Genomic DNA, 25,788 nt, shown 5'->3' with positions numbered 1-25,788 from the left:
ATGACCTTAGACGAGGCGTTAAGCTTCAGAAGAGAAGGGTTTTAAGCAGATTTCTGAAGCAGATGTCTGACTGTTGAAACCTGAGGGTGGTGGGAACGGAGTTCCTGAGTTTGGGAACAAGATACGAAAAAGAGCGGTTGCCCCTTCTTGCTCTGTTCACCTTGGGTATCAACAGCCTTTGCTTACTGGACCGTAGGAGCCTACCTGGCACACAGGGAGCAAGTAGCACCTGTGTGATGAGCGGGCCTTTCCCACGGGTGGCCTCATAAGCAGAGCATAGCGCCTTGAACTGAATTCTTTTTTTGTACTGCTAGTAAATGTAGGGCTGCTTAAGCTAGACTAGCTGATTGATGCTTGGGCATTTTGTGGAGGATTCTAGCTGCTGGATTCTGGGCCACTTGAAGTCTTTTTTATCATGTATGTAGACTGCCTAGATGAAGAGGGTTTCCATAATCTAAAAGTGAACTGATTAAGCCCTGCCCTAGCACCTTCCTTGTGAATAATGGTAACATAGACAAGAATTTTCTGAGGGCTTTCAGAATGCCAAAACAGGGTGCATCTAATGTCTGAGCTTGTGTTTCCATAGTGAGTTTATAATCTACCCAGAAACCTAGGCTTGTTACTGTCTGTGCAGGCACAGGTATTTCTCCTAGTTGTTCTGGCCATGAAAATTCCGGCCATCTGGCATTGTCGTGGCCATGCATTAATCCCGACCACAAGTACTTCGATTTTATTGCCATTAAGTTTCAGGCTGCTTGCCGACATCCAGTCTATAATCTCCCTAAGGTATGAGTTAAATTGAGTGGAAACTCGACTGAGATCGGGTGTGGGAGCCATGATGATGTGTGTATCATCTAAATATGGCACTAAGGCTAATCAGTGTGAGCATACAACTCACACAGCCCACCCTCTGAGCTCAAACTTTTTTAAATGTGGAGGGGGGCTGTGCGGCCTCCTCCTTAAGCCTCAAAAGGTACCCTGGGGTGCCCGTACTCGGGCCGAAATGTAAGAAAATGGGGAGGGGCACTGCGTGGCCCCCTACCCGAGTCTTCAAAAGCCGTGAGTGGCCCACCCCGGGTCTCAGATTCAACAAAAAGGGGGCTGTAATGCCCCCATGAGCCTCAAAAGACCTTGTGGAGCCCACCCGCAGGACAGATTCCTTTAAGGGAGTGGGGCAGGCTCACAGGCTGTCCCCTCGGACATAGCGGTTTCTGTGCCTCCTGTGGCACAGGCAGGGAAACCTGTGTTTGCTCTCGCTTGGTGGAAGCATTTTTAAATCCCCCACCAGTCGGGAGCAAACACCAAGTGCGCCCCCAGTGGGCGGAAGCTTCATAAATGCTCCCGCCCGCTGGGAACGCACTTTAGATCTGTTTACATGCCTGCAGTGATGCCGGCAGGGAAACATATCCAAATATTGCTCCTGCCTGAAGGTAGCAGCGTTAGAAGTTGCTACCTGCAGGTGGGAATAATGCTGGCTCCTGCTAAATGCAGGGAGCCGGCTGGTGCCCGGAGGCCTTTGGGCTCTCCCCGCAGCCATCAATGATTCTATGGTGGATGCTCAGAAGAGAACTGGATACTGTAAATAGTGTTTACTCTATGGAGAGAGTTTATTCTAAACCATACTGTTTGCAAACAGTGAAACTCTAGTGAGAAATGCACCACAGAGTACTAAAAAATAATCACTATGAACAGTGGACACTCTAGGCAATAGTTGTCAAAAAGGACACTCTGCTAAAACATAGCCAAGATCTGAAGGTGCTAAATCATACTGCCAAACCCTTCACATTGTGGAAAACTATACAGATAGTCAATCTTCTGAAGCAAGACAAGCACTTGTACATAGGTTAGTACCTGGTGCACACAGTCTTATATATTATGTAGAAATTGTCATGCTGACAGGATTCTAATAATTCAATAAAAGGGTGCTCACAAAAGTTAGCATCTACTACGTAGAATCTTTCTTCTGTTGGAAACTTTTTCTGCAGAACCAAAACGTGTTCAATACCTCTACACACCTATGGTGGATTAGAAGCACATGTGCTTTTGAAACACTTACGTCCGTTAGCTGAACTCAAGCTGTACAAAATTAGGTAGAGAAGTAATATGGGACTTACCTGCCACTATGTAAACTATAAAACAAACTAACACACTTATTGTATGATGTCATCAGTGATGTTATCAATTATTCTTAAAAAGTAAGTGTTGGAAAGGCGTTCGCCGGAGGGGGGTTCGAACACGTCTTGCCCACCCCTTTGACCCACCTCTCCCAAGTAGGCCGAACCAGGCGCGCACACCCTGAGCTTACACTACGAACAGAGTGACACCACACGTATTCTTTGCAGGACGATAGGTTCTTTTATCGATGGTTTCAAGGGATCTTTATGATCCAAGGTGCAAGCAGTACAGCAGCGGCACACGGTACTACAAATCGGTGGTAGGGGAATGGGGGTAGCGGGACAGTCTTTGAAGGTAGTGTCTCTGAGAAGTACCCTGCGGATAGCTCACAATCCTCGAGCTGGAGGGTGTCGTGTCTCTGGGCGATCTCTTGCCGAGTCGTCCTCGAGGGGAGCGCCGCGAGTCACTCAGCAGGCACAGGTAGTCGGAGTTCGGGAGCCGCGATCTCGTCAGCAGGGCTCGGATGGTTCAATGGCTGGGGGGGCCGCGAGTCACTCAGCAGGCCCAGGTGGTTCAGCGTTCGGCAGCCGCGACAGCGTCAGCAGGGCTCAGATGGTTCAAGGGCTGGAGGCCGCGAGTCACTCAGCAGGCCCAGGTGGTTCAGCGTTCGGGAGCCGCGACAGCGTCAGCAGGCTCTGATGGTTCCAGGTCTTCTCTGCCATTCGTTCCTCCGGCACCCCCTATTATACTCCCCCTGCCCTTTGAAGTCCGGAGTCCTCGCAGAGAGGGGCCTTTTGTGACTGAGTGGGGTCCGGCGGGATTTCCTGCCGCTCGTTTCTTTGGTCCTTTCAGGTGGGTCTGGGAGGGTCCCCAGACGCTCGGCGGGCGAGGCGCCTGCTCCCCAGGGGCCTGGTGGCCGATCGAGTCCTCCCGGGGGGAAGGCGATCCGAGGTGTGACTGGGCTGGCGCCTCCTGGTCTGGCTCGGGGGTTCCCGCTCCCTCGGTCGGACATGCGTGGTAGGGTGTTGAGTCTGTCGGGGACTCTGGCCGGCCCTCGGGTCTGTGTGGCTGGGGCGGCCGGAGTTGGCGATGCTGTGCCTTGGGGGTGGTTGCAGGTTGGCGGGATGATCGGGAGGGCAACGCCGTGAGGCCGGTCTCACACGCGTCCCCCCCAGCTGAAAGGCGTGGAGGACTACCCATCCACTGGGGGGTTCTCCTCGCCGAAGCGGAAGAACCGGGACAGGCCGTCGGCGTTGGCATGATCCGTCCCGGGGCGATGCTCTACAGTGAAGTCCATCCCTTGGAGGAAGATGGACCATCGTAATAGCTTGGGGTTCTCCCCCCTCATCTACATCAGCCACCGCAAGGGCCGGTGGTCCGTCTGTACTCGGAAGTGGGTTCCGAACAAGTAGGGCCGTAGTTTCTTGAGGGCCCAGACTACGACGAAGGTCTCTCGTTCTATGGTACTCCAACGCTGTTCTCGAGGCAGCAGCCTTCGGCTGATGAAGGCTATGGGCTGATCTATGCCCTTGTCGTTGAACTGCGAGAGGACGGCCCGATGCCATGTTCGGATGCGTCGGTCTGGACCACAAACTCTCGGGAGTAATCGGGGGCCTTGAGCATGGGGGCGGTACACATGGCGGTTTTCAAGGCGTCGAACGCCTGTTGGCACGGGGGGTCCACTGCACCTTCTTCGGGAGCTTTTTGGAGGTCAACTCCGTGAGAGGCCCTGCGAGGCTACCATAGTTTTTAATGAACCGCCGGTAGTATCCTGTGAGGCCCAAAAAGGCCCGGACTTCCGTCTGAGTGGTGGGGGGCTCCCAGGACTTGATAGCGTCGATCTTCGGTTGGAGAGGGGCGACCTGCCCGCTGCCCACCTGATGCCCCAGGTAGACCACGGAGCCTTGCCCGAGCTGGCATTTGCTGGCCTTCACGGTTAGGCCGGCTTGGCGCAGGGCCATCAGTACTTGCTGGAGGTGCTGGAGATGCTCGTGCCATTGAGAGCTGAATACGGCTATGTCGTCAAGGTACGCTGCGCTGAACTCCTCGAGTCCGGCCAGGACCTTGTTCACCAACCGCTGGAACGTGGCCGGGGCATTCTTCATCCCGAACGGCATGACCCTGAAGCGGTAGTGTCCATCTGGTGTGGAGAAGGCGGAGCGTTCTTTTGCTCCCTCCGTGAGCGCAATCTGCCAGTAACCGCAGGTCAGGTCGAAGGTGCTGAGGAAACGTGCGGCCCCAAGGCGGTCGATGAGCTCGTCGGCGCGGGGAATAGGGTGAGCATCCGCTCGGGTGACCGCATTGAGCCCCCGGTAGTCCACACAGAATCTCAGTTCGGGGGCGACCCCAGGGGAAGCCGCTTTCGGGACCAGGACTACCGGGCTGGCCCAGGGGCTGTCGGAGGGTTCGATCACCCCAAGGGTTAGCATCTTCTGTACTTCGGTCTTGATGCAGGTGCGGACCCGGTCAGGCACCCGGTAGGCCCGGTGTCTCACAGGTGGGCTGTCGCCGGTGTCCACGTCGTGGACACACCAGTCGGTGACCCTTGGAATGAAGGAGAAGAGGTCTGCGAATTGTCTGAGCAGCTGGTGGCAGTCGTCGGACTGTTGGGGAGTGAGGGTGGCTGAAAGTTTCACTCCCTCCACGGAACCATCCAGGTCTTTAGCGCACAGGGGGTCGGGCAGGGGTTCAGTGTCTTTTTCCGCCCCATCATCGGTGGCCAGTAGCAAACTTAACTCCGTTCTCACAAAGTGGGGCTTGAGACGATTCACGTGGAGGACACGGAGGGGGTTCCGTGGGGACTGTACATCGATCAGGTACGTGACCTGACTCTTCCGCTCGATTACCTTGAAGGGACCAGTCCATTTGTCTTGTAGGGCGCAGGGCTTCACCGGGGCCATGACCCAAACCTGCTGGCCCGGCTGGAACTCGACCAGGGTTGCGTTCTGGTCATACCAGCGCTTCATTTCTTCTTGGCTGGCCTCGAGGTTAGCCTCTGCGAGTTCTCTGAACTTCCTGGTCTGGTTGCGGAGCGCCAGGATGTAGCGGAACACATCAGGGGGGGTCCCCCGGGGGCTTGTCTCCCAGCCCTCTTTGACCAGGCTCAGGGGCCCCCGGACGGGGTGTCCGTATAGTAGTTCGAATGGGCTGAACCCCAGAGACTTTTGGGGAACTTCTCAGTACGCGAACAGGAGGCAAGGGAGGAGGACGTCCCATCTTCGGCGCAGGGGCTCCTCGAGGCCCAGGATCATCCCCTTCAGGGTTCGGTTGAAGCGTTCCACCAGGCCGTTGCCCTGGGGGTGGTAGGGGGTCGTGAACTTATATGTGACTCCGCACTGCTGCCACAGGGACTTCATGTAGCGGGATATGAAGTTAGTTCCGCGATCACTCACAACCTCGCGGGGAAATCCGACACGGGAGAAGATCCCCATGAGAGCCCGGCTCACCACGGGAGCCGTCACGGTGCGGAGGGGAATGGCCTCGGGGTAGCGGGTGGCATGGTCCACCAGGACCAGGATAAAGCGGTGGCCATGGGCGGTCTTCGGATACAGGGGTCCCACGATGTCGATGCTGACCCGCTCGAACGGGGTACTCACAACGGGAAATGGTTGTAATGGAGCTTTGCGCTTTCCGCCACTTTTCCCACTGCCCTGGCACGTGAGGCAGGATTTACAGTGGACTTCTACATTCGCTCGCATCTTGGGCCAATAGAAGTGGGTAACTAATCGCTGATATGTTTTGTCTTGGCCTAAGTGTCCTGCCAAGGGTACATCGTGGGCCAGGCCCAGGAGGAGGCTTCGGAAGCGCAGGGGTACCACCAGTACTCGGGCTGCGCCTAGCTCGGCTGACTTTTGTTCGCTGTATAGGAGGCCATTGTCCCAATAGACCCAATGGGTTCCGGTCCGGTCACCGGCGGTCTGGGCTTCGGCTTGTTGTCTGAGTCCCACGAGGGAAGGGCAGGTGGCCTGTTCCTGGCAGAACTCTTCACGGGAGGGCCCTCCCTCACAGCGCCATTGGGCCATCTCGGGCAGTTCTCCGAGCTCAGTCAGTGCCTCTGGGGCGGACGGTTCCGGCCCCTCTCCCGGGTTAGTGGCTTCTCCTCCCTCCGAAGGAGGGTTGTCCGGTTCTGGTAGGGCGTCCCGGTTCTCGGGGACAGTGTTCGGGGAGCGGCCCTCGCCGCCCTCGGCGAGAGGCAATCGCGCGGTCATGGAGCGTGTGGTGGCGCAGACCCATTCTGGTAGGCCCATCATCTCGAGATGGGCTCTTCGTTCCACTTGCCCCCACGGGGAACTCTCCAGGTCGTTGCCCAGGAGGCAGTCTACGGGCTGTGATGTTCGGACGGCTACCTTCAATTCTCCGGAGACTCCTCCCCACTCGAAAGGCACCAGAGCCATCTGGCAGAGACTCTCAGAACTGTCGGAGGATATGACCGGACAGAGGGCACCGGTTAGGATCTGGTCTTCTGAGATGAGGCTGCGGTGGACCGCGGTGACACTCGCCCCGGTATCGCGGAGGCCTTCGACTCGGTGGCCGTTGATGGTCACCTGCTGTCGGTACTTCTTTGTGTTGGCGGTCAAGGGTGTCCCTGGGACCATTTCTCGATCACCAAGGGAGACCAGGGCCATGGCCGCTGGTTCCCACTCTTCGGAGTCCTCCATCTCCTCCCCTAGGGCCACGGAGTCCATCTGCCGGGCCGGGGGGTTGGTCGTTGCGGTTAGTTGATACTGGGGACACTGGGGGTCATTGGTGTAGTGTCCGTGCTGTTGGCAGCGGAAGCAGGTGATCCTGTTTCGTGGTCCTAGCCGCCCTGGGGCTCCGGCGCTGGCTGGGGACGGGGCTGGACCTGCCGCTGGTGGGCTGCTGGGGGGGGCTGTGCGAGGGCCCCCCTGGGAAGTCTCTCGGTCGGCCGTGGTTTCCTCCGCCCCTCTGGCGGGGGGGGTCCTTGACTGTGGCGACCGTAGTCCCCCACGGGGCCTCGGGTGGCCCGGGTGCTCACCCAACGATCAGCCTCGGCGGCCAGCTTTCGAGGGTCGGTGAGCTTACTGTCCAGGAGATGTTGGCGCAGTTCTACAAAGCAATTGGCCGCTAAATGTTCCCAGGCGATCAGATCAAACAGCTCTTCGAAGGTGGAGACCTTGCTGCCCTTGATCCACCCGTCCAAGGCCCGGCTGTAAAAGTTCACGTATTCTACCCATGTGGTGCCCGGTATCTTCTTGCAATCTCGGAACCGTTGCCGGTACATTTCGGGGGTGAGTCCATACCGGCCCACGAGGGCTTCCTTCATGTGGCTGTAGGAGTTCATGACCGTGGAGGGCAGATCCAGCAGGGTATCTCTTCCTTCGCTTAAGAACCGGCCCCATAGGCCAGCCCCCCAGTCCTTCTGCGGGACTCGGTGAGAGGTCATGGCGACTTCGTAGGCCTTAAACCACTGCTGGATATCGTCGTTCTTGTAATACTCTTTTACCACATCCTTGGGGATGTGGACTTTGGCTTCCACGGTGGGAGCGGATGGTAGATTCCCGGAAGGTTGTGACTTTTCGCTTTTAGCCCTCCACTCGATCTCTTTCAGGCTGCGTTCATGTTCCAGCTGGAGTTTTTTTTCGTCGTGCTCTCTTTGGCGTCTCTTTTCCTCGAGTTCCCCTTGTAGCCGTAACTGCTCGACAGCTAACTTTTTCTCGGCCAGTTTTATTTCTCCCTCGACTTTTAGCTTTGCCAGTTCAAGTTCGTGGTTGCGGCTTCTCTCTCGGTCTGCTAGTTCCTCGGGGGACAGGTTCCCCTCTGGCCCGTTGTTTCTCACCGGGATGTTTTGTGGTTCATGGGCAGAGTCTCCTTCCGTTTGGGTCGGGGGCGCCCCCGTCTCGACCCAGGTCTTCAATACTTTCTGGAAGTCTTCCTTTGTGCTTAATCCGGTGGTAGCGATGCCAAGGTCTTTGCAAAATTGTTTTAATTCTCTATGCGTGTAATAGTCCAATTGATCCTCTCGGAACGGTGAGCTTATTTCGGTACCTGCGGCACCCAGGGAGGTTTCTCCTTCCATCTCTGTTTGGTAGTGCGTCAGTCGTTCACTGCACGCTCTCTTTTGGTGTTGGCTCGGATCCCGTCGTCTGCCACCAAATGTTGGAAAGGCGTTCCCCGGAGGGGGGTTCGAACACGTCTTGCCCACCCCTTTGACCCACCTCTCCCAAGTAGGCCGAACCAGGCGCGCACACCCTGAGCTTACACTACGAACAGAGTGACACCACACGTATTCTTTGCAGGACGATAGGTTCTTTTATCGATGGTTTCAAGGGATCTTTATGATCCAAGGTGCAAGCAGTACAGCAGCGGCACAAGGTACTACAAATCGGTGGTAGGGGAATGGGGGTAGCGGGACAGTCTTTGAAGGTAGTGTCTCTGAGAAGTACCCTGCGGATAGCTCACAATCCTCGAGCTGGAGGGTGTCGTGTCTCTGGGCGATCTCTTGCCGAGTCGTCCTCGAGGGGAGCGCCGCGAGTCACTCAGCAGGCACAGGTAGTCGGAGTTCGGGAGCCGCGATCTCGTCAGCAGGGCTCGGATGGTTCAATGGCTGGGGGGGCCGCGAGTCACTCAGCAGGCCCAGGTGGTTCAGCGTTCGGGAGCCGCGACAGCGTCAGCAGGGCTCAGATGGTTCAAGGGCTGGAGGCCGCGAGTCACTCAGCAGGCCCAGGTGGTTCAGCGTTCGGGAGCCGCGACAGCGTCAGCAGGCTCTGATGGTTCCAGGTCTTCTCTGCCATTCGTTCCTCCGGCACCCCCTATTATACTCCCCCTGCCCTTTGAAGTCCGGAGTCCTCGCAGAGAGGGGCCTTTTGTGACTGAGGGGGGTCCGGCGGGATTTCCTGCCGCTCGTTTCTTTGGTCCTTTCAGGTGGGTCTGGGAGGGTCCCCAGACGCTCGGCGGGCGAGGCGCCTGCTCCCCAGGGGCCTGGTGGCCGATCGAGTCCTCCCGGGGGAAGGCGATCCGAGGTGTGACTGGGCTGGCGCCTCCTGGTCTGGCTCGGGGGTTCCCGCTCCCTCGGTCGGACATGCGTGGTAGGGTGTTGAGTCTGTCGGGGACTCTGGCCGGCCCTCGGGTCTGTGTGGCTGGGGCGGCCGGAGTTGGCGATGCTGTGCCTTGGGGGTGGTTGCAGGTTGGCGGGATGGCGGGATGATCGGGAGGGCAATGCCGTGAGGCCGGTCTCACAGTAAGGGTGAGGAGGAGGTAAACCACCGTAAGCCCTCCTATGAAGACACAACTACCAATAATGGGTACGGTAGCTGTGAGTAGAATAGAAATTACAATATTACTACTAAGCCTGGGCGGAGTTTGCCTACTCTGCAAAGTGCAAACACAACTCCGCCGTGCTACGCGAAGCTCTGCAAGTGGTGGAGTGCATTAGATAAATGCTTTTGCATTGATTTTCAGTGCCAGATGCTTGTCCACACTGTGCAATCATCGTGAACGGCACCATGCACAGCGCAAGCGGGCGTTGTTTCCTTTCTGCCACTCGAGTAGATTTTTACTCGAGCGGCAACTTTCTCAACCTGAACGGACAGTTTCGCAACGCGTGCAATCGCAAGCATACGCGACCACTCGCCATGTGAAATGTGACCGCCCACATTGAGAAATCTCGCCAGGAGGGTGATTTTCCACGCTTGCGATCGCCAACTTGAGGTTGACGAGCGCGAGCGAGCAAAAAAACTCTGCTCCGCGAAGTTTTCCGAGAGCTCTGCGTAACACAGAAAACTCTGCATACTCTGCAAGTGGAGTGGAGTTCACCACCCAGACGTAATTACTACTTGCCTGGGAGGTGAGCTCCACTCAGTTCACGGAGGTTGTGCAGTTTTTTGCAATCTGTGCTGAGTTCGGAAAAATGGTGAGTTGGCGAGGGTGAATCCAATGCTAGACCACTTCGTAGCAAGATTTCTTAAAGTGGGTGGTCGCAGATGGTCCCTACAGCTCACGTAGGAAACCTTCCATTCGCGTTAAGGAAGCTGCTGCTCGAGTAGAACTTCTACTCGACAAGCAGATAGAAGCAGTGCCCTTTTAGACGGTGCGAGATGCCATTAGTGCTGATTTTACAGCTTGGGACAAACACCTGGCACTAAAAAGCAGTGGGATCGGCACAAGATAACCCACTCTGCCACTCGCGGAATGCCGCGTAGCTTGGCGGAGATTGTCTAAATGTGAACTCTGCCCAGGCTTAATTTCTACCCTGAAACAGACAGACGGAAGTACAATTTGGACATTCACAGAACTCCTGTGCAAGTGCAAAGGGAATGGAAGGTCATACTTATTGAAGAGGAAGCCTCACACACATAATTGTGTTATGCTTCATAATCAGCAACCTTTCCCCACCCTGGTAGGGCAATGCCACCAGGGTGGACTCGATCTCCTGTTAGACTCGGCACAGGCTGGAGTTCTCAGATAAAGAACTACTGGATAAGAGAGGGATCCAGATCAGTAAATTAAAAATGCTTTTCGCCTTTTCACCTTCAATCAGACCCCCTTTCCACCGTTGGGTCTGATTGAAGGTGAAAAGAAACAATGTACCTTTTCAAGAATGTGCGACTGTAAAGGTGGTAGTTATGTTATTAATGATGCAATTTGAGAAGCCATAAAATGCTTCATAAAACTTGTCATGAGTGATGACATGTGAGGTCATCCGCAGTGCATTTGGTGGGGCACAAGTTATAGTTAATGCTGCTAACTTTAACTGGTGAATTTCTGTAGTTTATTTCAGTTCAAAACATTAATCTTGTCATTGACAAATTCACCTAACTATAACGTTACTTTAACCTTTGATTTTCTCAGAATCACATGATGTTGATTCGAGGACTGTACTCAAACACCATTTCCAAAGTCAGCAGCTGAGGCCACTTGGCTGGACCCTTTACACTCAGACAATGCATCAACTCTGATTGGCAGGAGGCAAATGCCCAACTCCTTCTACTTAAAAGCGTGCAATGAACTTTGGACCTTGACTTACTTGGTCCATGTTGGGTTTGGGGTTTTGAAAATATAGAGATCAATGCTGTCCTTTTCCATCTGTCTACGAACAAGCTTGCAAATACAGTTTCAATCTGTTTGTTTGTTCTGATGCTTATATTCTCATTTGAATGGGAGAGTCAAACTAGCTCAAGAACTCATGAGATGTAGACAAGGTCTTTGAATCCCTCTCCACCAGTAACCAGCGACTGGAAGATGACTGGCCAGATATCTACTACAACAAAGTGCAGGTGAGCTGAGCAGTGACTCTGCCAGGTAAGCACACTTCCTTTTTCACCGCCTTTGCTATTTCTTTTCTTCATTTGACTCTGCTGTTGTTTTGGTGGTCCAGAACTCTGTTTGCTTGCCAGCTCGCTAGATTGAGTGAGAACTGTATGACCTGGGAAAGCCAAGTATGCATGCAGGCTTACAAGTGTTTGTTTTGTTCAGAGGGTGGTCTGAGCCTTTTAGCATCAAACATGGCCCCACTGAGGGCAGGGCCAATGAACCAGAGTCACAGCTCCTGGGTAGAGGGAGTAGAGGGAGTACATCTGGTAGACCCACTTTCCAAAATCAAAGGCACTGTCCACTCCTGGCACACTGTGTACGGTTTACCATGACTTTTGTTTTTTTGTCATAATTTTCTGTTGTATCTTAATAGAACCTCTCAATGGCAATATTGGACCATATTATACAGTTAACTGTTGTGTATTATCTATGTATTTGGGTTATTATTAAAGTATTATTTGCTAATAGCTTTTGCATGGACAGTCGCATCTCTATTGCATGTGATAATTGTATTGCACTGTACCTAGACTCAAACTACACCACCTCTCTGGAGCAAAGCCTTGACTGCTCATCCACATTCACTTGAAGAGACGAGCAGGCCTTCCATAAGGCCATCTTTCTGTTACACACCGAGTAGAGATTTGTGGGACGGCCGAATATTTGCACTTTTAGAGTCCTCATGGCAGGGCCGGCTTTAGGGCAGTGCAACCGGTGCATCTGCACTGGGCACTGATCAGGGGCTGGCAGGGGGCACTGAACTGGGGCGGAGGCTGTGGTTAGCAGTACTTATGATTTAATAGCACCTGCTGCAGAGTTCCCTGTGCGTCTAGCTTTCAGGCAGCACTAAAAATGTAAAATTATTTCTTGTGATTAATATTCCTGCTAGAGTGAGAGAGATAGGAGTTTTGTCTAGTGCCAGTTTTGCCTTTGCATAAAGTAGCGCAGAGAGTTAATATGCCTGCTGCAAAGAACAGATCTGTATTTTATGTGGATAGCTGAGTGGACTGGCAAAGCAAGCCGTTACCAGCACTTCAAAACAAATGAAATGTATGTGAGACAAGAGCTATGGAGAGTTGAGGGGCACTTTTGCTGGTTGGTAGTGAGGGAATCCAAGTAAGAGGTCATGGGGAGGGGGCACCAAAAAAGACTGTCATACCGGGCGCCACCAGCACTGACCCCTGGCCCTGCTTGGTGGGTCCTGCAGCTGCGCACCCCACAGGAGAAGCCTGACAACTATCTACCTGCCACATCACTGATGGAGCATGAGCAAAGAACCATATCTGACCCGCGGGAGCAGGCTTTGTTCTGCATCACTCTAACTACTCAATCGCATTGATGGGGTCCTCAGAATTGGCAAAGTGGCTCACTCAAGATGCTCTGTTGTGTGTTAAAAATAGTTGATGCATGTACAAAGGTAAATGAGTTTGCTCCACAGGCCGAACCAATCGAAAAAAAGAAATGCTTCAGGCCCTTGGTCACAGCATCAAATGAACTGTGTTGAAGGCGGCTTGGTCGGAGCTCAGATGGCGAGTATCTTGCACAAACCCGCATCTGTAGGTTGGTACTTTAGCGTGAAACCTTTTTGAGGAGGCAATTAGTCCCATGCATATTTTGCCATTACAGATATTAAGATGAATGGCACTTCACAATATGTCCTTGATGTGCCAGTATATCTTAAGGTACATTAGAAGATAACAGCATTAATTATGATAGTCTTAGTTTAAAAGAGACTTTTAGTAGTGAGTCAAGCTCTAAATTGATCAAAAGAGCCGCTTAGAAATCATCAGAATCTAGAGAACTGAATGTTTTTCTGCCAAGGTAAACAAATCTAAACTGAAAAAGATGCCATATAAAATTATACTTGACAATTTTTGCACAGTGTTGTCACACTCAGGGGAATATCAAGATGACACTGTGAGCCTGTGCAGAAGGGAGTCATGCACCCAATTCTGGTGACATCATACATTAACATGGCTCAGAAGCGTGTCCACATGCCTTGTGCTACCATCCAGTCATGACACAACCACAGATGCTTTGGGGCATGAATGTAATAATCCTGCCATGGATGTCCCACAATCCTTATAGATGTGCACAAGACCTAAGGGCATAGCTTCAAGGTGGGTGTATGGGGTGTCACACCCTCCTAACAAATGTATTCTGTAGTAAATAGTTGGGCACGGGTGTTTTAAGTGGGGTTTGGTGAGGTGTTAGTCGGATTTCACTTGGGATTTTTACATACACATGCAAACAAAAATGCACACTTTTCTCTGTTTAAAAGGTCTTAAAAAATGGTTGTTTTCAAAATATTGAGTTATAAGTACCCCTCACAATCCGCACTTCTCTCTCTTCCTACTGCACCTTAAGGGCCCCTCCTGCCCTTCTTTTGTATAATGTATTTTACCCAATGTGATTGTTGTCTTACTGACCAAGCTACACCCCTGAAAGACCTGCTAACTCGGCATGGACGTGGACAAGCCAAGAACAGAAACAGAGAGCAGTGCCTGGACACATTGCTCTGTACCCGAGAGGACAAGGGTTTTAATGGGCGACCGAAGGGAACAAACAAGAGGTTTGAAAGCACTACCACCTATGAAGGGTTTCAAGCCAGGTAAACTGAGCAAGAATCAGTCAGGTCAAATCACTAGGGCTTAAAAGTAAACGTCATGAGCATTGCCATGACATTTGCCTACACTGTGTCACAAAACAAGCTGTGGCTTAAGAAGGGACGAGCACAGCTTTCTTCCTCATACAAATGACTGTCATCTGAAGCCACAGAAGTGTTGGGGTACCAAGAGTTCTAGCGCATCAGTATTACAGCGGAAGACATGCAGACCTTTCTGTAAGAACAATATTTGCAAAGAGCAGACAAATTAAGCACTTTGAACATTTTGCACTTTGATATCTGCTCACAACATTATTTTCTTAAAGTTGTATTAATTATTACTATTTCAGTTAATGTTACATCTTTTATTAGCCATTGCTTAGGAGTCAGAAATTACCTAGTCATGGGTTACCCAGTGTTTTGATCACTTGTACTGTGATATTTTGGCAACTTTGTGTTGTCCTGGCTTTGCTGTTTTTTCTCATGACATGAACGGGTCATGTCTTGATGCAAGATGTTCTGGTCATTTGCAGGAAGAGAGGAGTCATCTATCCTGCTCCATGGAGAGCTTGCTTTCTGCACTGCAGTGTGCTTCCTTGTGGGAAAGAAAGAGTGGTGTTTCCTGCTGTGTATCCTGCAAGCCTTGCTGCATTGCTGTGTGTATCCTTTCAGAAGAGAGGAGAGTAGTACCCTGCTGTCTTGTCTTGCTGCATTGCTGTGTGTATCCTTTCAGAAGAGAGGAGAGTAGTACCCTGCTGTCTTGTCTTGCTGCATTGCTGTGTGTATCCTTTCAGAAGAGAGGAGAGTAGTACCCTGCTGTCTTGTCTTGCTGCTTTGCTGTGTGCTTCATTGTCAGAGGAGAGGAGTGTTGCATCCTGATCCATTGCATGCCTGACTTTCTTCACTGCTGTGTGCTTCATTTTAGGATAGGAAGATTCATGTTTCCTGCTGTGTGTCATGCATGCCTTGCTGCATTGCTGTGTGCTTCCTTGTAAGAAGAGAGGAGTGTAGCATCCTGCTGCGTCTCATGCATGTCTTGCTGCATTGCAGTGTGAGAAGAGAGGAGTGTAGCACCATGGTGTGTGTCATACGTATCTTGCTGCATAGCTTTGTGCTTCTTGTAGGAGAGGAGGAGTGTAGCATCCTGGTGTGTCTTGTGTACATCTTGATGCATTGCTGTGTGCTTCCTTGTCAGAAGAGATCAGTGTAGCATACAGCTGTGCCTCAAACTTGTCTTGCTGCATTGCTGTGTACCTCCTTGTAAGAAGAGAGGAGTGTAGCATGCAGCTGTGCTTCAAGCTTGTCTTGCTGCATTGCTGTGTGCTTCCTTGTAAGAAGAGAGGAGTGTAGAATCCTGCTGTGTCTCACGCTTAACTTGAGGAACTGCTGTGTGCTTCCTTGTAAGAAGAGAGGAGTGTAGCATGCAGCTGTGTCTCACGCTTGTCTTGCTGAATTGCTGTGTGCATCCTTGTAAGAAGAGACGAGTGTAGAATCCTGCTGTGTCTCACGCTTAACGTGATGAACTGCTGTGTGCTTCCTTGTAAGAAGAGAGGAGTGTAGCATCCTGCTGCATCTCATGCATGTCTTGCTGCATTGCGGTGTGATTTCTTGTAAGAAGAGAGGAGTGTAGCATGCAGCTGTGCCTCAAACTTGTCTTGCTGCATTGCGGTGTGATTTCTTGTAAGAAGAGAGGAGTGTAGCATGCAGCTGTGTCTCAGGCTTGTCTTGCTGCATTGCGATGTGCTTCCAAGCAAGAAGAGAGGAGTGTATCATACAGCTGTGCTTCAAGCTTGTCTTGCTGCATTGCTGTGTGCTTCCTTGTAAGAAGAGAGGAGTGTAGCATCCTGCTGCGTCTCATGCATGTCTTGCTGCATTGCAGTGTGAGAAGAGAGGAGTGTAGCACCATGGTGTGTATCATACGTATCTTGCTGCATAGCTTTGTGCTTCTTGTAGGAGAGGAGGAGTGTAGCATCCTGGTGTGTCTTGTGTACATCTTGATGCATTGCTGTGTGCTTCCTTGTCAGAAGAGATCAGTGTAGCATACAGCTGTGCCTCAAACTTGTCTTGCTGCATTGCTGTGTACCTCCTTGTAAGAAGAGAGGAGTGTAGCATGCAGCTGTGCTTCAAGCTTGTCTTGCTGCATTGCTGAGTGCTTCCTTGTAAGAAGAGAGGAGTGTAGAATCCTGCTGTGTCTCACGCTTAACTTGATGAACTGCTGTGTGCTTCTTTGTAAGAAGAGAGGAATGTAGCATGCAGCTGTGTCTCACGCTTGTCTTGCTGAATTGCTGTGTGCATCCTTGTAAGAAGAGACGAGTGTAGAATCCTGCTGTGTCTCACGCTTAACGTGATGAACTGCTGTGTGCTTCCTTGTAAGAAGAGAGGAGTGTAGCATCCTGCTGCATCTCATGCATGTCTTGCTGCATTGCGGTGTGCTTCCTTGTAAGAAGAGAGGAGTGTAGCATGCAGCTGTGCCTTAAACTTGTCTTGCTGCATTGCAGTGTACCTCCTTGTAAGAAGAGAGGAGTGTATCATGCAGCTGTGCTTCAAACTTGTCTTGCTGCATTGCAGTGTACCTCCTTGTAAGAAGAGAGGAGTGTAGCATGCAGCTGTGCTTCAAGCTTGTCTTGCTGCATTCCCGTGTGCTTCCTTGTAAGAAGAGAGTGTAGCATGCAGCTGTGTCTCAGGCTTGTCTTGCTGCATTGCGGTGTGCTTCCAAGCAAGAAGAGAGGAGTGTATCATGCAGCTGTGCTTCAAGCTTGTCTTGCTGCATTGCTGTGTGCTTCCTTGTAAGAAGAGAGGAGTGTAGCATGCAGCTATGTCTCAGCTTGTGTTGCTGAATTGCTGTGTGCTTCCTTGCAAGAAGAGAGGAGTTCACGTTCCTACTGTGTCGCACGCTTGTCTTGCTGCATTGCTGTGTGCTTCCTTGTAAGAAGAGAGGAGTGTAGCATCCTGCTGCGTCTCATGCATGTCTGGCTGCATTGCAGTGTGATTTCTTGTAAGAAGAGAGGAGTGTAGCACCATGGTGTGTATCATACGTATCTTGCTGCATAGCTTTGTGCTTCTTGTAGGAGAGGAGGAGTGTAGCATCCTGGTGTGTCTTGTGTACATCTTGATGCATTGCTGTGTGCTTCCTTGTCAGAAGAGATGAGTGTAGCATGCAGCTGTGCTTCAAGCTTGTCTTGCTGCATTGCAATGTACCTCCTTGTAAGAAGAGAGGAGTGTAGCATGCTGCTGTGCTTCAAACTTGTCTTGCTGCAGTGCAGTGTACCTCCTTGTAAGAAGAGAGGAGTGTAGCATGCAGCTGTGCTTCAAGCTTGTCTTGCTGCAGTGCAGTGTACCTCCTTGTAAGAAGAGAGGAGTGTATCATGCAGCTGTGCTTCAAACTTGTCTTGCTGCATTGCAGTGTACCTCCTTGTAAGAAGAGAGGAGTGTAGCATGCAGCTGTGCTTCAAGCTTGTCTTGCTGCATTCCCGTGTGCTTCCTTGTAAGAAGAGAGGAGTGTAGCATGCAGCTGTGTCTCAGGCTTGTCTTGCTGCATTGCGGTGTGCTTCCAAGCAAGAAGGGAGGAGTGTATCACGCAGCTGTGCTTCAAGCTTGTCTTGCTGCATTGCTGTGTGCTTCCTTGTAAGAAGAGAGAAGTGTAGCATGCAGCTATGTCTCAGCTTGTCTTGCTGAATTGCTGTGTGCTTCCTTGCAAGAAGAGAGGAGTTCACGTTCCTACTGTGTCGCACGCTTGTCTTGCTGCATTGCTGTGTGCTTCCTTGTAAGAAGAGAGGAGTGTAGCATCCTGCTGTGTCTCATGCATGTCTTGCTGCATTGCAGTGTGATTTCTTGTAAGAAGAGAGGAGTGTGGCACCATGGTGTGTATCATACGTATCTTGCTGCATAGCTTTGTGCTTCTTGTAGGAGAGGAGGAGTGTAGCATCCTGGTGTGTCTTGTGTACATCTTGATGCATTGCTGTGTGCTTCCTTGTCAGAAGAGATGAGTGTAGCATGCAGCTGTGCTTCAAGCTTGTCTTGCTGCATTGCAGTGTACCTCCTTGTAAGAAGAGAGGAGTGTAGCATGCTGCTGTGCTTCAAGCTTATCTTGCTGCATTGCAGTGTACCTCCTTGTAAGAAGAGAGGAGTGTAGCATGCAGCTGTGCTTCAAGCTTGTCTTGCTGCAGTGCAGTGTACCTCCTTGTAAGAAGAGAGGAGTGTATCATGCAGCTGTGCTTCAAACTTGTCTTGCTTCATTGCAGTGTACCTCCTTGTAAGAAGAGAGGAGTGTAGCATGCAGCTGTGCTTCAAGCTTGTCTTGCTGCATTGCAGTGTACCTCCTTGTAAGAAGAGAGGAGTGTATCATGCAGCTGTGCTTCAAACTTGTCTTGCTGCATTGCAGTGTACCTCCTTGTAAGAAGAGAGGAGTTCACGTTCCTACTGTGTCGCACGCTTGTCTTGCTGCATTGCTGTGTGCTTCCTTGTAAGAAGAGAGGAGTGTAGCATCCTGCTGCGTCTCATGCATGTCTTGCTGCATTGCAGTGTGATTTCTTGTAAGAAGAGAGGAGTGTAGCACCATGGTGTGTATCATACGTATCTTGCTGCATAGCTTTGTGCTTCTTGTAGGAGAGGAAGAGTGTAGCATCCTGGTGTGTCTTGTGTACATCTTGATGCATTGCTGTGTGCTTCCTTGTCAGAAGAGATGAGTGTAGCATGCAGCTGTGCTTCAAGCTTGTCTTGCTGCATTGCAGTGTACCTCCTTGTAAGAAGAGAGGAGTGTAGCATGCTGCTGTGCTTCAAGCTTGTCTTGCTGCATTGCAGTGTACCTCCTTGTAAGAAGAGAGGAGTGTAGCATGCTGCTGTGCTTCAAGCTTGTCTTGCTGCATTGCAGTGTACCTCCTTGTAAGAAGAGAGGAGTGTAGCATGCAGCTGTGCTTCAAGCTTGTCTTGCTGCAGTGCAGTGTACCTCCTTGTAAGAAGAGAGGAGTGTATCATGCAGCTGTGCTTCAAACTTGTCTTGCTGCATTGCAGTGTACCTCCTTGTAAGAAGAGAGGAGTGTAGCATGCAGCTGTGCTTCAAGCTTGTCTTGCTGCATTGCAGTGTACCTCCTTGTAAGAAGAGAGGAGTGTATCATGCAGCTGTGCTTCAAACTTGTCTTGCTGCATTGCAGTGTACCTCCTTGTAAGAAGAGAGGAGTGTAGCATGCTGCTGTGCTTCAAACTTGTCTTGCTGCATTGCAGTGTACCTCCTTGTAAGAAGAGAGGAGTGTAGCATGCAGCTGTGCTTCAAGCTTGCCTTGCTGCATTGCAGTGTACCTCCTTGTAAGAAGAGAGGAGTGTAGCATGCAGCTGTGTCTCACGCTTGTCTTGCTGCATTGCTGTGAGCTTCCTTGCAAGAAGAGAGGAGTCTACGATGCTGCTGCATCTCAGGCTTGACTTGCTGCATTCCCGTGTGCTTCCTTGTAAGAAGAGAGGAGTGTAGCATGCAGCTGTGTCTCACGCATGTCTTGCTGCATTGCTGTGTGCTTCCTTGCAAGAAGAGAGGAGTCCTCGATCCTACTGTGTCTCACGCTTGTCTGGCTGCATTGCAGTGTACTTCCTAGTAAGAAGAGAGGAGTGTAGCACCCTGCTATGTCTCACACATGCCATGTTGCATTGCTATGTGCTTCCTTGTAAGAAGAGGCGAGTGTAGCATCCTGCTGTGTCTCACGCTTGTCTTGATGAATTGCTGTGTGCTTCTTTGTAAGAAGAGAGGAGTGTAGCATGCAGCTGTGTCTCATGCATATCTTGCTGCATTGAAGTGTGATTTCTTGTAAGAAGAGCGGTGTGTAGCATGCAGCTGTGTCTCACACTTGTCTTGCTGCATTGCTGTGTGCTTCCTTGTAAGAAGGGAGGAGTGTAGCATGCAGCTGTGTCTCACGCTTGCCTTGCTGCATTGCTGTGTGCTTCCTTGCAAGAAGAGAGGAGTCTACGATGCTGCTGCGTCTCAGGCTTGCCTTGCTGCATTCCCGTGTGCTTCCTTGTAAGAAGAGAGGAGTGTAGCATGCAGCTGTGTCTCACGCTTGCCTTGCTGCATTGCTGTGTGCTTCCTTGCAAGAAGAGAGGAGTCTACGATGCTGCTGCGTCTCAGGCTTGCCTTGCTGCATTCCCGTGTGCTTCCTTGTAAGAAGAGAGGAGTGTAGCATGCAGCTGTGTCTCACGCTTGCCTTGCTGCATTGCTGTGTGCTTCCTTGCAAGAAGAGAGGAGTCTACGATGCTGCTGCGTCTCAGGCTTGCCTTGCTGCTTTCCCGTGTGCTTCCTTGTAAGAAGAGAGGAGTGTAGCATCCTGTTGTGTCTCACGCTTGCCTTGCTTCATTTGTGTGTGCTTCCTTGTAAGAAGAGAGGAGTGTAGCATGCAGCTGTGTCTCACGCTTTTGTTGATGCATTGCTGTGTGCTTCCTTGTAAGAATAGAGGAGTGTAGCATCCTGCTGTGTCTCACGCATGTTTTGCTGCATTGCTGTGTGCTTCCTTGTAAGAATAGAGGAGTGTAGCATCCTGCTGTGTCTCACGCATGTTTTGCTGCATTGCTGTGTGCTTCCTTGTGAGACGAAAGCAGTGTTGGAGCTTGCTGTGTGTCATGAATGTTTTATTGCATTGCTTGTGCTTCTTTATTGGAAAGGAGGAGCTGTTTGCTACATTACCGTCCTACGCATGCATCTTGGTACGCTTGCTGTCTACTCCTTAGTCATATAGAGTAAGGAGCCAGCTTTGTTTCCACCACTGCAAGTGGGACATGGAGGTTGTGAGCTTAGCTTCAGACAACATCTCTGCTGATATTATAACACCATCAGAGGTAGTGGGAGGGCCATTGACTATGTTCCATGCGACCTAATTTTAGATGAGTGTAACTCACTGAAAATTACTCACCTATACTTCTTTACAAGCTTATTTCAGGTGGCTGTGGCAAGACAAATATTTCTTTTTAATAATAAGGTTGTATATATTCCAGACATTATCGTAGAAGCAAACAAGACAAATACTTTGGACAAAGGTAACATGTGTTTTTTTCCTGAATGAGAGCCACCCTCTGAATTTAGGTTGTTTGCCACATGTCCACAGTTAAATTTTCAAAGAAGTGGATATTCACATATAACAGACTTTCTACTTCCCAAAATGCTGTGGTGGAGAAGATGGGATCTGGTTTGTTCTCTAGATCCACAATAAGGAAAAGATTGTGGTTGGTTGACAGCAAGTTTGCACTGGACCCTAATGCAAGGAAGTAAGGGCAGTAAAGCAGCTATTATTGGGGTTTAGTTGTCAAATTACACCCCTTGGCCTCAGTGCTACTGCACCAGCAGTACTGATTGTACTCCCCAGCCCAGTACACCGATCCAGCACTGCAAGATCTGAAGCACAAGCAGGCCGCCTGCCCTCTCCACTTTAAACCAGGGTCTCCAAGTCAGTCCTGGGGGGCCGTATTCAAGACAGATTGTTAGCATATCCCCATATATACAAATGTAATTATCTTAAAAATCTGGCATGGATCTGGCCCTCCAGGACTGACTTTGGAGAACCCTGAGTTAAACGAAAGAAAATAAGTCCTACATCACACCCCCGTAGCAAGGGTGACCTGAGCCCTAATGGTAGCATGGAAAATGGCTCTCCACTCCCCTTTTAGGTAGTAAGACAGCCATAATTGGGGTTTAATATCCCCTCATACCTATGCCCTGGGTGTCACTGCCCCGGTTGGACTAATGGTAGTGATTGCCTTTCGTAAAAAAAATTTAAAAGCTCCCATATTGTGCCCCTTTCCATGGGGTATCTCTATGAGGAAACTGTCTCTGTCCATTTACAGGAAAACAAATTAGACCAGTAGGATGCCTGCTCATCTCTTTGGCGCTAGCTATGGCTCTCTTCTTTCACCTGGGCCACGGCTGAGAGGCCTCAGGAGTCCGGATGATCAGAGATCTGCATCTGAATTTGTCGCTGCTGATCTCACTGCTACTGCAGCTCAAGTGGAAGGACATCTGCATGTAAACTGAGGTCAAGGTGGGTGGAATCAATAGCAAAGGACGAGCCAATGTATTTTTAAATATTACAAAAATAGAGCTGTATGCATATTTTTTAAAATAAAAAATATCCAATCCTGGGTAACACCGACCTTGAGGTTTTTCTGACTGAAAGTAAATGGGGAGGGGTTCTCTTGTGATGATGTGAAGCTGTGGGGAGGGGGAGGCGGTAAACTAAAAAAGAAAAAGGCTTTCTCACTAGCTTCTCTGCGAACTGAAAAAAGTAATATACGCAATTGGTTAACCACCAGGTGCCCTATTACGTATGGGCATACTTTCCCTCTTAATGCCACGGTGCACCTTCAAACAGAAAAGTGCACCCTATCAGGTTGAAGGTGTTGCACTCAAGTGAAATATGGATAGGCTGCTTTCGCTATGCAGGCAGCAACCTGCCTGCAATTTGAAGAGGGGAGAGGAATCCCCTTGCAGGCGGGTGCAAAGAGTGACTGCACCCGCTTCCATGGGTATATCAGGGGCATCCATACGACTCCCATGGCCTTGTCCAAAGGACTGCAGTCAGGAGGCACACCACCTGTCAGTGCACTTCCTGGCAGCTTCTTTGTGATTGTGCCCACATCCATAATATGGCGCAGAGATAAAGAGATTCCCTCATTTACATGGGGTCACGCCCCCATGCAAATTAGGGAATGGCCTTTAATGAGAGCGCTGGCACTGCATGTGTGTCTGGACTATCTGTATTACCGAAGGGGCTGCACAAGCATCTGCAGCCACCTTCTGTAATGCCAAAGTGACCCAGGGGCAAAAAAGCGGGCGCAAATGTCTGTTGTGCCCCCAAGAGACTTCTTTAATAAGGGCTGAGATGTGGAGGATGCTTGGGAGCCAGTATAGGCTTCTATTTATGGAGTCACTTGGAGTTTTATGGTGACAAAGATATATTATTTTTGATGGGTAATGGAAGGCTCCCAGCTTAGTTCTTGAGTTAATCGTTTTAATAGAAACCTAAACATGTTTAGACTAGGTGCAGTCTGATTAGCTATTACTAAAATATATATTTTGAAAGTATTTGTTTTATTGTAAACTTTAAATCATTTTGCCTATGTATTTGAAAAGTACTTGTTTTTTCTCAAACACTAGGGGCCAGATGTAGATAATCCATAAATACTGAATACTTAATACCGAATTTTACCGATTCGGTATTAAGAAATCGGTATTTCTTATGTAGCTAATGAATCGGTAAAAAATACTGATTCCTTAATATTCCTTTACCGATTCGGTAATAAGGAATACCTACCCATTCATTCCTATGGGCTTGGAGGCCCATAGGAATGAATGTAAAGCCATGCTGTATTAGCGATTCGGTATTACCGAATCGGTAATACCGGGAGGTATTTCAAGTGTGCCAGGGTGTCCAAAGGACAACCTGTTGCACCCCTGAAATGTGCCTATGTGCACATGTGGCGCACATACATGCCCTAAGAGCAAGGATATGTGCCACCTGGCACTTAAAAAAAAATCAAAAGTGAATTTTTAAAGGAATTCGTTAATTACCACCAACTTCAAGTTGGTGGTAATTAACGAAATATTAAAGCACATCAGCACTCCTTTATGGGCTTTCTACATTGCATTTACCAATTCGGTAAATACCGAATCGGTAAATACCGAATCGGTAAATACCGATTCGGTATTTACCGAATCATCACCTACATTAGGAATGGCTAAATACCGGTCGGTAACCCTGAAATTTACTGAATTTCGGGGTTACCGACCGGTATTTAGCCACCTACATCGGGCCCTAAATCATTTTGGGGCATCCTATTGTCTACTGTGTGTAATACAGTTTTAAAATAATGATTTACATATTCACATTGCTTTCTGTCACAGCTGGGAGCTTGGAGCACTATAAATACACAGGTCCCTATTCCCCACCACACAATCTAGGATTCAATTGTCTGGTTACACACACTGCACACACTGATGCTTCGAGTAACCGCTTCAAGAAACTGAGATTTAATATGGTAAAAAGAGTGCATTTCCCACTGATATGTTTAACTTGTTTTTAATTTTCAGTTAAGGTATGTGCACTATTTTATAGGAAGTTACCTGAAGGTGAAAAACCAACAAAAAAACAGCAGAATATTTTGTTCTTTTTGGTCACATCTTTGACCTTGCCACCATGTCACACTGACTCCATCCCTAAGTCACTCAGGCTGAGAGTTGCAATTAAGTTTTTTTATATACTTCAACCACAGCTTGTAAATGAAGGGAGCCTAAAAAAGTACCGAATAAACAAGGCCGCGCCTCCAAGCAATCTTTATTCACATACATGTGCTGAGGTACTTGAGCCGAAATGTACAATATCCCTCTAGACCTAAATTTCTTTTACTCTATGTGGGTTTGCATGGAGAAAATACAACAACTATATATGTATATTTTATCTATTTTATTCATTTTTTAATTTCATTTTTTAATTTCTTTTTACATTGTTCTTTCATATAAGCAAAATTCATCTCTTATTTTAAAAAAAAACCAACTATACAAGATTAGTTATTTCTCCTTTGTATGAGCACAACTCTATTTCCACTATGCACAAATGTATAGCAAGTTTTTACAAATGCTTTGATGTAAGAAAACCAAATTTCATATAAAAAGTGAGTAAGAAATTTTTTTCCAAAAACATACAAATCTCGACATTAATTCAAAAAATATATATCCCCACACCAATTACACCTCTAAACATACTCCATACATATCACTTTCATACATAACATCCATACTCCACCCCAAGAAAACCAACATGCACAGAACTAGCCAAACAGGGGTGAACCGCTCAACCCTCTGGTGCTATGCTGAGCATTGGGGTGTTTCACACAAGCTGGTCGACGCACGTTTCGGTGGCCTAATCTTCTTTGAGTGCCACCTTCCTCAGGACCTGTTGCTATGTGTTTTTGTCACGGGCAAGGGTGGGGGAACTGGTTTTCTGAAAATCAATTGAATAGTGTTAAAGATATATTCTATCTTAATATTTCCATGTCTATATCCCACAGGAGAATATACAATTTATCTCCAATATATAAAAAGCTCAAGAGAGTTTTCTTTATTGTCAAGATAGCAATAGTGCCACTGAATTTGGTTCTCTTTCGGTTGTATTAGAAAAAGTTTCTAAGGAAGTAGTGAAAGAATGCAACAAACACAGAAAAGAAAGAGCATATATACCTGACAACCCTGGTTTTGCAACAGTTCTCATATGTATCTAAAAGCAACGTCACTTTGTTCAAGTTATTAATGTTCTGTATAATGATTCGGACTGGCTTCTCCTTATACATTCTAAATATGAAAGAGTAAAGATAACATAGTCTACCTGTTCTGTATCGATGTTCTAGTAGCAGTGCCCGCTTACTGTGGTTGTTTATCATATGGTCTCTTTTTATAATCCTGATCTAACTCGTGCTGTATGGAAACAGAAATTTTTTCCTATTGTCAATGACTGGGCTTATTATCTTTATACCTATTAGTTCGCTTTGTTGTTGTCATTTAGATGCCAGTCTTACAGATACTATGTATACCTTGGTCAAACTGCGTCTAAATCTTCGGGTTCAAAATCCTTGAGTTATCACGTGGTGAGTGTTCTGGGTAATACCCTGGAGGAGCCCGGTTAGATTCAACCTTCATGTAGTCATTTCGTGCCTGCATATAACAATAAAAGCTGGGAGTTATTACATTAGAGGTTGCGAACAATACAGATGAGGCTGTTTGTTCCATTCTTAGGGGGTCAGTCTGTTTTAGGTAACCTACTTGTTTTATGCGTATCCTG

At 49.2% G+C, this 25,788-nt stretch overlaps 1 protein-coding gene and 1 long non-coding RNA gene across 2 annotated transcripts in view; both read right to left on the bottom strand.

Moving 5' to 3' along the window:
* COL22A1 (collagen type XXII alpha 1 chain) overlaps window positions 1-25,788 on the bottom strand; it is a 1,010,593-nt gene that overhangs the window by 345,558 nt on the left and 639,247 nt on the right. The window lies entirely within an intron of this gene.
* Window positions 24,464-25,661, bottom strand: LOC146830674 (uncharacterized). Its single transcript, XR_014961185.1, has 3 exons — window positions 25,541-25,661; window positions 25,336-25,424; window positions 24,464-24,954 (listed from the first exon to the last, which is right to left on the bottom strand). It is a non-coding gene; the product is annotated as an uncharacterized LOC146830674 (long non-coding RNA).

This window comes from Triturus cristatus, chromosome 5_1, assembly GCF_964204655.1.
Source record: "Triturus cristatus chromosome 5_1, aTriCri1.1, whole genome shotgun sequence".
NCBI classification, from domain to species: Eukaryota; Metazoa; Chordata; class Amphibia; order Caudata; family Salamandridae; genus Triturus; species Triturus cristatus.
This window is presented reverse-complemented; position numbering and strand designations above follow the sequence as displayed.